The 12,500-nt window shown below is 37.1% G+C and overlaps 1 protein-coding gene across 1 annotated transcript in view; it reads left to right on the forward strand.

Moving 5' to 3' along the window:
- The window catches only part of LOC123767560 (uncharacterized), a 545,934-nt gene that overhangs the window by 331,107 nt on the left and 202,327 nt on the right, over window positions 1–12,500 (forward strand). Inside the window, exon 2 of the mRNA XM_069310624.1 lies at window positions 10,291–10,354. The gene's annotated coding sequence lies outside the window, so the exon portion shown is untranslated. The remainder of the gene's footprint in view (window positions 1–10,290; window positions 10,355–12,500) is intronic.

Genomic DNA, 12,500 nt, shown 5'->3' on the forward strand with positions numbered 1-12,500 from the left:
GCAGTTCTTATTTCTACTACTATCTCCTCTACTACACTTTGCTCCTCAACCCTCTCTAGCTATTTATTGCCTGCCTCTACTTCTTCATCACAGTCGACTTGAGAATGGTCCAGGACGGACCGAAACGTCGTCGTCCCTTCACCTTTTAGTGTGTGGTCTGGTCAACTTACTTTAGCCACGTTATTGTGACTCCTCGCCTGCACATTGAGTTTGATTTGATTGATTGTTGCCGCCGAAGGCGGCTAGTTTATTGTACACCCCATACTCATCCTGTGAGCGGTAGCGCAAAAGCATTACAGAGGGCACAAAAGGTCTTTATCAGACCTCATCTTAGATTATTACATAAACAATTTCTTCAATCCTTCACACCTTATACATACAATGTCAGCTAGTTACAGAGAAAGTGCTATCACAAGAGCTACATATTTACAGTAAGTCATCATACATTAATGGTAGGTCTTGTCGTTAATACATAATAGTTTGGCCAATGGGGATATTACAGAGTCATAGGGGAGCTTCTGTTTATTATTAGTCCTCACAATACACTACTTGATGAACGACATATGAGATTCAGAAACAAGTAGTGTGCACATTGAGTTGTTTTCACAGATCCTTCCAAAGCCGTGAGGTTTGGTGTTGGGGTTAGGGCCTAGCAACCTCTAAAGGGTTATTAAGACAACCCCAAGTGCTTGCTATCCAACCGGAAAGAATACTTTAGTCTTGAACACTCTCCAGGACTAAAGTATACTGTGTGTGTATACTGAGGAGCGGGGGTATACCTCTCGGTGTTTAAATTTGTTAAAAAATTTTCCCGGGGAGCTAGTTTATTGGGCAGCATACTGTGAGTGGGCATACCGCCATAGCAGCATGTACAACACTCCCCAATAGGAAGAAAACCCGCTGGGTTGTTCATCATGTCACTGCATCTTGGTGTATGTCGCTGATATCAACTACTGGTACTTATGTCTTTATTGCGTCAGCAGCAACACTATTCTTCCAGCTTAATGGTCAGGTTTACTGATCTATGCAAGCTTGGATAAGTGCTGCAAGGATGGAGGGTCATGTAAGCTTTGCTGACATTCTTTTTGTGTAGATGAGTTATACTTTCTTATTTAGAATGTAATTAGAAGATGAAAGTAATTGGTTAGGGAAGGAATGACAGAGAGAGAGAGAGAGAGAGAGAGAGAGAGAGAGAGAGAGAGAGAGAGAGAGAGAGAGAGAGAGAGAGAGAGAGAGAGAGAGAGAGAGAGAGAAAGAGAGAAAGAGAGAGAGTGGTTTGGATCAGTAAATAGCATTTACTAGAGAAGGGACAAATATATAGATGGTTCTTCACCATATCACTAGCAGCTACAGGGCTCTTTAGAGGAAATATAGAGCCGTCAGATTCCAGTTATTATTTGATTATGCATCACTAAGCTCTACTGACCTCTGGTTAACCAAATAATTTTCTATCTGTGTCCTCCTGCTACCTATCAATAGCTTATTTTTTTCATATATGTCATGTGAGCTCTGAATTATCACAGATAATCTTGTTTGTGTTAATTGGATAATTTATATTGTTTCCTGGATCTTAGCTTCTCAGTATCTGCATTTCTACACCAATACCCAAGCTTAGGGTGGTTGTCAGACCAACTTCTTGCACAGAGTAGGTATGGTACTTATGCATTGTTGCAGTAACACTTGAACAGGGTTAGGAATGCTAATTGTTTTGGGAAGGTATACCACTTATTCTTGGGAAGTATGGTACGTAAACAGGGGAGGGATGATACTTGTTCATGGCAGGTATGTCACTCAGGAATAGTGACTGTTCAGAGGTGGTATGTACATAGCAGGGATGGTAGTTACGCAGTGTGTTAATGAGATTGCGAATAAGAAAAAGATCCAGCTTAACCAACTTCACAGCCACATCTCCAGAGGAGGAGATGCTGACAGAGAACGACAAGGAAGTGTGTTTAAGGAATTCATCAATAAGATTCCATAAAGACTTCATAATGGAGGAAGGGAAAGTGCCGGAACTGAACAAGACAGTGTTAAAGCAAGCAGCACTGGAGGAATTTTAGATTGCCAGAGATGAGGTAAAGAAGCATCTTTTAGCATTAGACACGAAACAAAGGCTGAACAATTAGACAGTCTTTCAACATTGATACTAAAAGAGTGAGCAGAAGCCCTATGCTTACAGTATCCTAAAGTATATAGTAACTCACTGAAAAGGACCTATAAAAAAGCTACAAGACAGCCATTGTACTCCCAATACACAAAATAGGGAGACAGACATGACGCAGTGACCTACAAATTAATATCCTTAATTTGCATACCATGCAAGGTGTTGGAAAAGATATTGAGAACAAAGCTAATAGCTCACGTTGAGTGAAGCAACTAAGTAACGCACTACCAACCCACATTTAACAATGTTAAATCTTTCCTTACAAATTTAATAGAATTCTTCTACACGGCGAAAGAAATCAGACAACATAGACAAGCGTGGTCAGGCTTCATATATTTGGTTATCTTGAGATGATTTCGGGGCTTTTTAGTGTCCCCGCGGCCCGGTCCTTGACCAGGCCCTCACCCCCAGGAAGCAGCCCGTGACAGCTGACTAACACCCAGGTACCTATTTTACTGCTAGCCCGCCAAACACACACCGAAACTACGACGTTGGTACAACGTTCCAACAAGTTTTAACACCTCCTAACCAGTTATAACAACCAATATAGCACGTTGTAACAACGTTCTAATACGTCATAAACACGTTAAGCCAAGATGTAACAACTTTATTACAAGTTGTAACAAGCGGAAAATAGAGACAGTTTCGGTTTGTGTTTCCAGGGAGGTAACAGGGGCATAGGGTGAAAGAAACTCTGCCCATTGTTTCTCGCCGGCGCCTGGGATCGAACCCAGGACCACAGGATCACAAGTCCAGCGTGCTGTCCGCTCGGCCGACCGGCTCCCTCCCTCCCATAGGTTAATGAAGCAGGTAACATGGAAGTTCCTCCATTGAGTAATGGAATACCTAAGCAACAGAAAACAGCAGGTCACTGTGAAGGGAGATAGAGTGGCGAGAGATCAGTTCTAGGACCTTATACTATATCTATAATGCGTAAATCATCATCCAAAGGTGAATACTCATTGCTAATAATGCAAAAGTATCAGTAGCATAAAGGCAGGGAGGTAACATGAGGAAATAAGATGACCTGGGCAAGCTGAAAAAAGGCTTAATAAATGGCTACTAGAATTTAACTCAAGTAAGAGCCAAGTAATGGAACTAGGTGCAAGGAACAGTTGTCAAGATTAGGCTGACATTACATATGTCAGACCAATCCTGGAATTTGCGGCTCTAGCGTTAAGTCATTATGTGGTCAAACAAAAGACTAAGTTAGATAAAGTTCAGATGTATGCCACCAGACTAGTCCCAGAGCCAAGAGGCATGAGTTAAGAGGAAAGAATACAAAAAGTAAACCTCAAATGGCTGGAACACATAAAAGTTAACGGAGACATGATTAATATGTACAAAATTCGAAGAAATAAATAAAAGGAATACACTAAGAAATAAAGTTCTAGAGACAAACTCCATACACAATTTCAAACGAACATATGATAGGTGCAGGAACCTATGCACTAGTTAACTGACGGCTGAAAGGAGGGACCGAGGAGCTGAAACTCAACCCTTCATAGTAGGTGAGCATTTGTATAGGAGATGTACGGCACTTTGAATATGGGACTACTCTTAATGTCACAGGAGAAGACGAATTACATGAATAGGGAAGATTTGATACATATACAGGGACACGTCTATTAATCTGGGTTGATACAACAGTTGTACAAGGTATGTACAACACTTGTACAAGGTAGGTACAACACTTGTACAAGGTTGATACAACAGTTGTACAAGGTATGTACAACACTTGTACAAGGTTGATACAACAGTTGTACAAGGTATGTACAACACTTGTACAAGGTAGGTACAACACTTGTACAAGGTTGATACAACAGTTGTACAAGGTATGTACAACACTTGTACAAGGTAGGTACAACACTTGTACAATGAACAAACGACACTTGCGCTAAAATAAAATAACACTTAAATGAGAGAGGGGTTATATAACACGCAAAATATATATGTTTCCGAAATAAAACGCTCTGCCTGCTTAATTTTTTTCTAATCCAGCAGTTGAAGACAACAAAAGAACGCCGAATGATAATTTAGTGAAGGTTCTTTTAACTGCTTATTTTCTTCACCCAGACAATAACTAATAACAACAACGTCGAGTCTGGGCTCATTCATTCTTTTGAAAACTTTTTCTTGAGTTTAATAATCATTGAGATTTTTTATTTTTTGGGGCGGGGGGAAATGGATGTGATTCGTACCTTATTTCTTTGTTAATATTAATAACAACATGTAAAACTTGTTTGTCCCTGGGTTAGTAATTGTTGCTTTATAATTGTTTATGTCTCTAAGGTGGGAAAATGGATATATTATTCGCCTCAAAAAATGTCTTTTGATCTTTGCGTCACAACAGCATTAGAGAAGACGTCTTGAAGTTATACCTGAAGATTTATATATATATATATATATATATATATATATATATATATATATATATATATATATATATATATATATATATATATATGTATATATATATATATATATATATATATATATATATATATATATATATATATATATATATATATATTATATATATATATATATATATATATATATTCCCTAGGACCTTTGTCCAAGGCAAAGGTCAAAGAAAAGTTTGATAATAGCCATTTTTCTAAACTTTAAAGGTATAAGCAAGTACAAAATATAACAACTACAACCCAGGTACACATACTTTTATATTGTAGTATAATATTAATTTAGATATTTTCACATTTTAATACGAAAAACGAAAGTTCTTGACCAGTGCACACATCACCGATAGACAAGACACTGCCTTGAAAGGCACACATCAAGACGAGAGCTCTTGATGTGTGCCTTTTAGAAAATAGTACGACAGGGACAATATAATTAGACATTTATTCTATTATATGGTAACGTGGTCAGTTATTTTATCTTTATTGCATATTTGTATCTGTGTATTATGAATGTTAGTTTTCAGTTATTTATGATTATAATAGTGTTTGTATGTGTGTGTGTGAGTGTGTGTGTGTGTGTGTGTGTGTGTGTGTGTGTGTGTGTGTGAGTGTGTGTGTGTGTGTGTGTGTGTGTGTGTGTTTTACGAGTAAACTTATGTAGAGTAATGTAATGATTAATCTCAAGACCAAAAATATGCATCAATCATCAAAAGTCATATGAAACCTGTAAATATATAGACAAAATTTCAAACGAATTCTTATATAATAATAATAATAATAATAATAATAATAATAATAATAAAAATAATAATAATAATCACAATCATATAAGTAATACTTGAATTCTTTGAAAATATAAGTAATTATTTTATTTGCGGAATTAGCTGAATATTTCTCAGAACATTAACTGTTTTTATATATCATTAATGTTATTAAGTTAAAAAAAAATCACACACTTGTGTATTTGTGAAATATATGTAAGGAATTTACACCAAGTCTTTCACACTCTCCTGAGTGCTTAGTCAAGGTCTGAGTGTGTGATTAGGACCAGACTTACATCTCAACGTCTAATCATTAGACGTTGAATTGTAAGTCTCATACTAATCACACACTCAGACCTTGACAAAGCACTCAAAAGAGTGTGAAAGACTTGGTGTAAATTCCTTCCCTATATTTCACATATACACATGTGTGGGGTTTAATCCTATGTTAATATGTCTGTGAGAAGACATTACTATTAATAATTAATGTTATACATACTATTATACATTTTTTCTTTATTTTTATTCAGATTTTCATCAGTACCATAATATTTGTTTGTAATTAAATGGAAATTATATTTTATTTATTTCATGTTTATTCTTAGTTTATTTAAAATTTGTTTTGCAGATTTTATTCCAATATTGACCAGGGAGAAAAGTCGCTTCTTTCCTTAGACCTCCCGAGCATCCAAGGATAGGTGTTATCTCTTCTCATGTTTCATAAAAGCATCTATGGATAGATGTCAAGATGTCCCTTGAGCTAAAGGAGTGTCCATGGATAGTTGTCATTCTCTGAGATCCAGCTGCCCCCCTGGAAAGCACTCAATTCCATCTCTCTCTCCCCCCACTGTCAACAAACTGTCATATATCTCTTCTTTTTTCATTCCAAGTTTCTGTGTATAAATGCTTTTTTGACTCAAGGTAAACACGCATACACTAATTCCTCTCCATGAGGCAATATTTGAGGCAAGCTCTGAGCATGGTGGATTCTGGTATATATATGGGGGGGGTGTGGTGTAAGCTGTTTTGAAACGTATTTTCACTTGCTCAAATTTTCCTCTGTCGCAGCAGCAATATTTTCAGAGTAAATATTAATTTCAGAGAAAGTGTGAAAATTCTTGGATATCTCCCTTCCCCCACACAGCCTGACATGGCTCATACAAGTATCTAATTTGGCCCACTCATGCAATGAGTTTTCTTTACCTGTTTATTTGTTTTTCTTTGCCTGTTTATTTGCTCTGTGTATTCCTAATTCTAAATTTGTTGTGTTTACTCTGCGCTTGTTTATGTAATTCATTCAATGAGGATTTTGTACATGGAAACCAAAGCACATATATGCGTGTGGATATTTTTTTTTTTGGTAGGTGGAACAGCGTCCACATAATGATAAATACCTAATTAGAAAGTGCATAAAGAACTTGGGACGGATTTTGTTCCTAAAATAAAAGTTCCTCTGATCATGAATGCATTACTTGATAAAAGAGTATATATGTATATGTGTGTATATATATATATATATATATATATATATATATATATATATATATATATATATATATATATATATATATATATATATATATATATATATATATATATATGTATAGAGAGAGAGAGAGAGAGAGAGAGAGAGACAGAGAGAGAAACAGAGAGAGAGAGAGAGAGAGAGAGAGAGAGAGAGAGAGAGAGAGAGAGACAGACAGACAGACAGACAGACAGACAGACAGACAGACAGACAGACAGACAGACAGGGAAGGGAAGGACACTGTTGGAAGAAAGCACCAAGCCATTACGACTATATAGCAGTTGGAAGGGATCAAAATAAAAATTTGGGATGGGACGGGGGGGGGGAGGAATGGTGCCCAACCCCTTGGACGGTCGGGGATTGAACGCCGACCTGCATGAAGCGAGACCGTCGCTCTGTTTAACAGATAGAAACAGAGACTGACAGGCAGACAGCATGAGAAACAGTGACAGCTAAGAAAAAATCCTACGCAATCAGGTTGGAATGTTTGTGTATCTGAATTGTTTATTTTCTCAGATACGTATATTCAATATAATTTAGATAATGTAGGCGACGCTCTGACATATTATTAGCTACATCAACACTTATAGATAATGCTGTGCATGACTCTCTACATAAATCAGTTGATCAAGCTTAGAATACACACAATCCTATATGCATGTAAAGCTTGAATGACCCCCCAACACAATATTCAACTGCAAACTCAAGGATTCCTCAAGGATTCGAACATATATATTTTTGACCAGACCACACACTAGAAGTTGAAGGGACGACGACGTTTCGGTCCGTCCTGGACCATTCTCAAGTCGATTGAGAATGGTCCAGGACCGACCGAAACGTCGTCGTCCCTTCAACTTCTAGTGTGTGGTCTGGTCAACATACGTCAGCCACGTTATTGTGACTCATCGCCTGCATATATATTTTTTATGCCAATTATTAAACAATATTTAAATTGCGTGTCCGAATATTTCTAGATAATATTTTCATTGTTCTTCTAGCTATAAATGATATAATATTTGTATTCAATGCTAGCAATACCTTTCTCATTTAGTTGTCAACTTAGAGAATGCTTTTAACAGAAACAAAATTTTAACATACTTAAGTGTTTAGCATTCAGCTTGTGCTTTCTTTCTGCTGATGGTATTTCAATTTTCTATTAATATTCATATTGTTTTATGTGTAATTTTCATTACATGTTATATATATGTAGAAGAGACTAATTGTGTTTTGAATTGGCCTGTGTAATTGACACTGACTCTACACTGAGGCTATCTTTGTATTAAAAACTTTGTAGTCTCAAAACCTGTGTATTGAGACTACATGTGGATTACTACTACTTGTATAACTATCTGTGTATTAAACTACTTTAATATTGAGAATATATATGTGTGTATAGATAATTTGTGTATTGATATTACCTTTATAGTGACTCTACATATGCAAATTCTAAATTAATCAACTTGAATGAGACAATCCAAACCATTATTTTCGTTATTGGATTCTTTCATTGGTTCTAAATATACAATTTTGTATCTAGCCTTATCTCAGATGCTCACAGAACGGTGTCGCGGTTGTCTTTAGCACGGTCTTAGATACTCATATATCTGTGCGTAGCTTACTTTTAACCCTGCCTTTGATACTTACAAAGTAGCATCAAGTTTTGTCTCTTTCCTTGTCTAAGATTCTCACAAAGTCTCGATAATTTTGTCTACTTCCTTGTCATTGATACTCACAAACAAAGTAGTGTCAAGTTAATCTCCTACCTTCTCCCAAATACTCACGAGGTAGGAAAGAAACCTGACTCTTCTTATTCATGGGTATAAGTACATGTACACTACTTTATGAGTCAGTTGTCTCATTGACTCACACAGTAACAAGTTTGACTTCATCAATATCTCACTCACAAAGTAGTATATGCGTATTTTCCAAATTATTAGACCTTATGTTAACCAAACCACACACTAGAAAGTGAAGGGGCGACGACGTTTCGGTCCGTCCTGGACCATTCTCAAGTCGATTGTGAATGGTCCACAATCGACTTGAGAATGGGTCGAGGAAGGACCGAAACGTCGTCGTCCCTTCACTTTCTAGTGTGTGGCTTGGTCAACATATTTCAGCCACGTTATTGTGACTCCTCGTCTGCGTACTAGACCTTATATTCAGTCTGGAAATATATATTTAAAGCTGTTTTTCTTGTTTCGTTTTTTCTTGATTTGTTTATGTTTTTCTTGAATTTTTAGGATTTTCTTGAATTTTTAGGTTTTTCTTGAATTCGAAAGACATTATTTGGAATAAAAATGTGACGGTACTGAGTGGTTATATTTTTCTTAATATTAACTTTTTTATTTATAAAAAAAAATGCCCTATTCAATATAATTTTGGTATTTTGAATATATTGTCATTCTTTCCCTCAGCAATTCTGAGGATATAATGAAGTTTATATAAGCGTTATATGCATTCAGAAATGTTCTTGTAAAATGAAAACATAATATTTGCTAATGATTACAGTAAAGGCTTCATAATAGGAACGGAGTGATGTTCGGTTAAGTCTTAACGGAGGATAACATACACTTTCAAGAAATGTTTACTTCCTGTGATTAAAAAAAAACTTTAAAGAACAGGAAAATGTGTGAAATATTATTGAAAAATGTCACGCGAAGATAATTTATCCCCCGCACTAGCTGTCATAGGAATAAAAACTTCAGTATTTGAAGACAGTTTATTGAAGTTAATTAGTCTTTATTGAAAAAATATGAAACAAGACTTGCAATCCTCTCTTTGCTTCTCCTTAGGAGATAACCTATATATTTTTGCGATTTGGTTATTGCCCTTGTTTGCTTGCTTACAGGAGGTTATCGCCCTTACTAAGTAACAGTTCATTACCCGTACTTAGTTACAGGAAGCTATCGTCCATGCCCGAAACGCTTTGCGTAATAGTGGCTTTAGGCATTGTATGTACTAGCTATACCTATAAGTTAAACAATCCTTGTAAATATTTATTGTATGTATGTACCTTACCTAAATAAAATTGTATTGTTGTTGTTGTTGTTGTATAGTACAGGAAGCTATCGTCCTCGTATAGTACAGGAGGTTATCGTCCTTGTATAGTTACAGCAAGCTATGGCCCTTATATAGTAACAGAAAATACTATATTATTATACTTTCATATATTTTGGTACTCAATTACACTAATTGTAATTATTTGTTTAAGTTTAAAAAAAATCTTAAAGAGCATTTTCAACCTAAGAAATGTTCTGTTTGAGGAGTTGGAATCCAATATATATAAGTTCCACCAACTATATCCACTTCTATGGATTTTTAATGACATTTCATGTTTATTTCACAAAAATTGGCTAATGTTTCTGTTTTTCCCTCGAGTTATTTTAGTTCATAAAATAGTTTCACATCTTGTTCCAGGAAAGCTGTGTGACTGACTTAAGAAATGCCGTCTATCCGAGGAAGATATCTGAAGATATTACAGGTAGGTCAGTGCCTGTTTTCGTATTTGGTTGAGAGAAGGCGCCACATTGGAAAAAATAAATTGTTCGAAAGTAATGAAATAATCATTTCTAGTAGATGTGTCAATGATTTCACTTTGTAACACAGCTTTTGTCCCCTGGGGTAGCCAGAGTTATTTTCAAATGGCTTCTGCCATTAAAGAATCGAAAATGACTATTTTTCCTCTCTCAAATTGTGCTTTGACTTTAGACAACTTAAGGATTGATGTCTTTAGGGTTGTTTGAAGGGCTGACAAGTCTTTTGACCAGACCACACACTAGAAGGTGAAGGGACGACGACAGTACACAATTGACAGTTCAACTTAAAATCAAATAAATGAGGCAGAAAAGTAGCATATTCGAAAGTGGGGGTATGCCAGAATTAGGTAATATTGGGAAGTACTTCAGTGGTAGAGGAAACAAGATCAAGTGTGAAAAATCACATTACCAGCCCATAATTGAACAGTGTCTAGAGGCAAGGAAGTAAAGTAAGTGAACTTGGAAAATATACTTAGAGAGCAAGACAAAGGAGAATTGAAGCAACTGCAATAGAGCAGGGAACGAATAAGCGAGAATCAGACAAGGAATGCAGATGCAGGCGATGAGTCACAATAACATGGCTGAAGTATGTTGACCAGACTACACACTAGAAAGTGAAGGGACGACGACGTTTCGGTCCGTCCTGGACCATTCTCAAGTCGATTGTCTTGATAATCGACTTGAGAATCAAAGGGGAATCCTGTTTGACAAACATGTTAAAATGTCTTTGACAAAATGTCAATAATCCCATATGAAAGAAAAGGATGGATTAGCTACATTATCCAGGACTTCCAAGAAAACCTTCCGAAACCTGGAAAACCTTCCAGTGTGTGTGTGTGTGTGTGTGTGTGTGTATGTGTGTGTGTGTATGTGTGTGTGTGTGTGTGTGTGTGTGTGTGTGTGTGTGTACTCACCTAATTGTGCTTGCGGGGGTTGAGCTCTGGCTCTTTGGTCCCGCCTGTGTGTGTGTGTGTGTGTGTGTGTGTGTGTGTGTGTGTGTGTGTGTGTGTGTGTGTGTGTGCGTGTGTGTGTGTGTTTGAATATGTATGTTTGTGTGCGTGAGCATTTGTTTATTTATTACTGGTAGCAGGTGTTTTGAAAGTCATAGATTTTTCCGGGCTTCAATTAATTTTATTCTGTTTTTTCAGCTGTCTTAACCGTTTGTATAGATCATGTATCACGATTAAAACAGAGTGCATATATTACAACACACAAATTATAACAGCTAATTACCCCCTCCCCCCCCCCTCTCCAGGAGTATGCCATATACCCCTCGTTAAATCATTTATCATCATTTATCAGTGCGTTAGATGTCACACAAATGAGCAGATTCAGAGAGATAATTAAACAAGGAATTCACAAGGGAACTGAAGCAAGTAATGTGAAGAGATGCAAAACTAAACAACCATACCTGATAAGCAAAGGAAAATCGACGCCCTGGAACAGGTAACGAGTATCCAACTTCTTGGTAACGGTGGTTTGGGAGGCCGTTGGTAGTTCGGACAAGGAAGCCTTGTCCTTACCCGTTTGTCATGCCGTTGGTAGTTGCTTGTTCACTGCTTGCAACTGCCTTTGGAACAGGATTGTAGAGGCTGGGGAGAGATGAGTTGTCACGCAGGAACTACGGATGGGAGATAGGGGAATAGGGGAAGATGGGGGGGGGGGGCAAAGGGAAAAAGGGGGGGGAGGAAAAGGAAAGGTGGTAAATAAAGATACTTGCCCTGCCTTCATCTGTGCTTTCATACCCTTGTCCACATCCCCCCCCCCCTACAAGCATCCCCCCAACCTTCTCTCTCTCTCTCTCCCCCCTCTATCCTTTTCATTTTTCTCAGATTATACATGTGTACTCCCCTAGTTGTGCTTGCGGGGGTTGAGTTCTGGCTCTGTGGTCCCGCCTCTCAACTGTCAATCAACAGGTGTACAGGTTCCTGTTATCTACATATCTACACTTGAATCATATCTACACTTGAAACTGTGTATGTCGCTACTTAGTGTACGTAGGGGTCTTGTTCCATCATTGATGTCTTTCATGACTCTTCTGCTTTGCGAGAAATTAAAAAATATATCATATGCAGAAAATTATCATTGGCA

This window comes from Procambarus clarkii, chromosome 67 (assembly GCF_040958095.1).
Source record: "Procambarus clarkii isolate CNS0578487 chromosome 67, FALCON_Pclarkii_2.0, whole genome shotgun sequence".
Taxonomy (NCBI): Eukaryota; Metazoa; Arthropoda; class Malacostraca; order Decapoda; family Cambaridae; genus Procambarus; species Procambarus clarkii.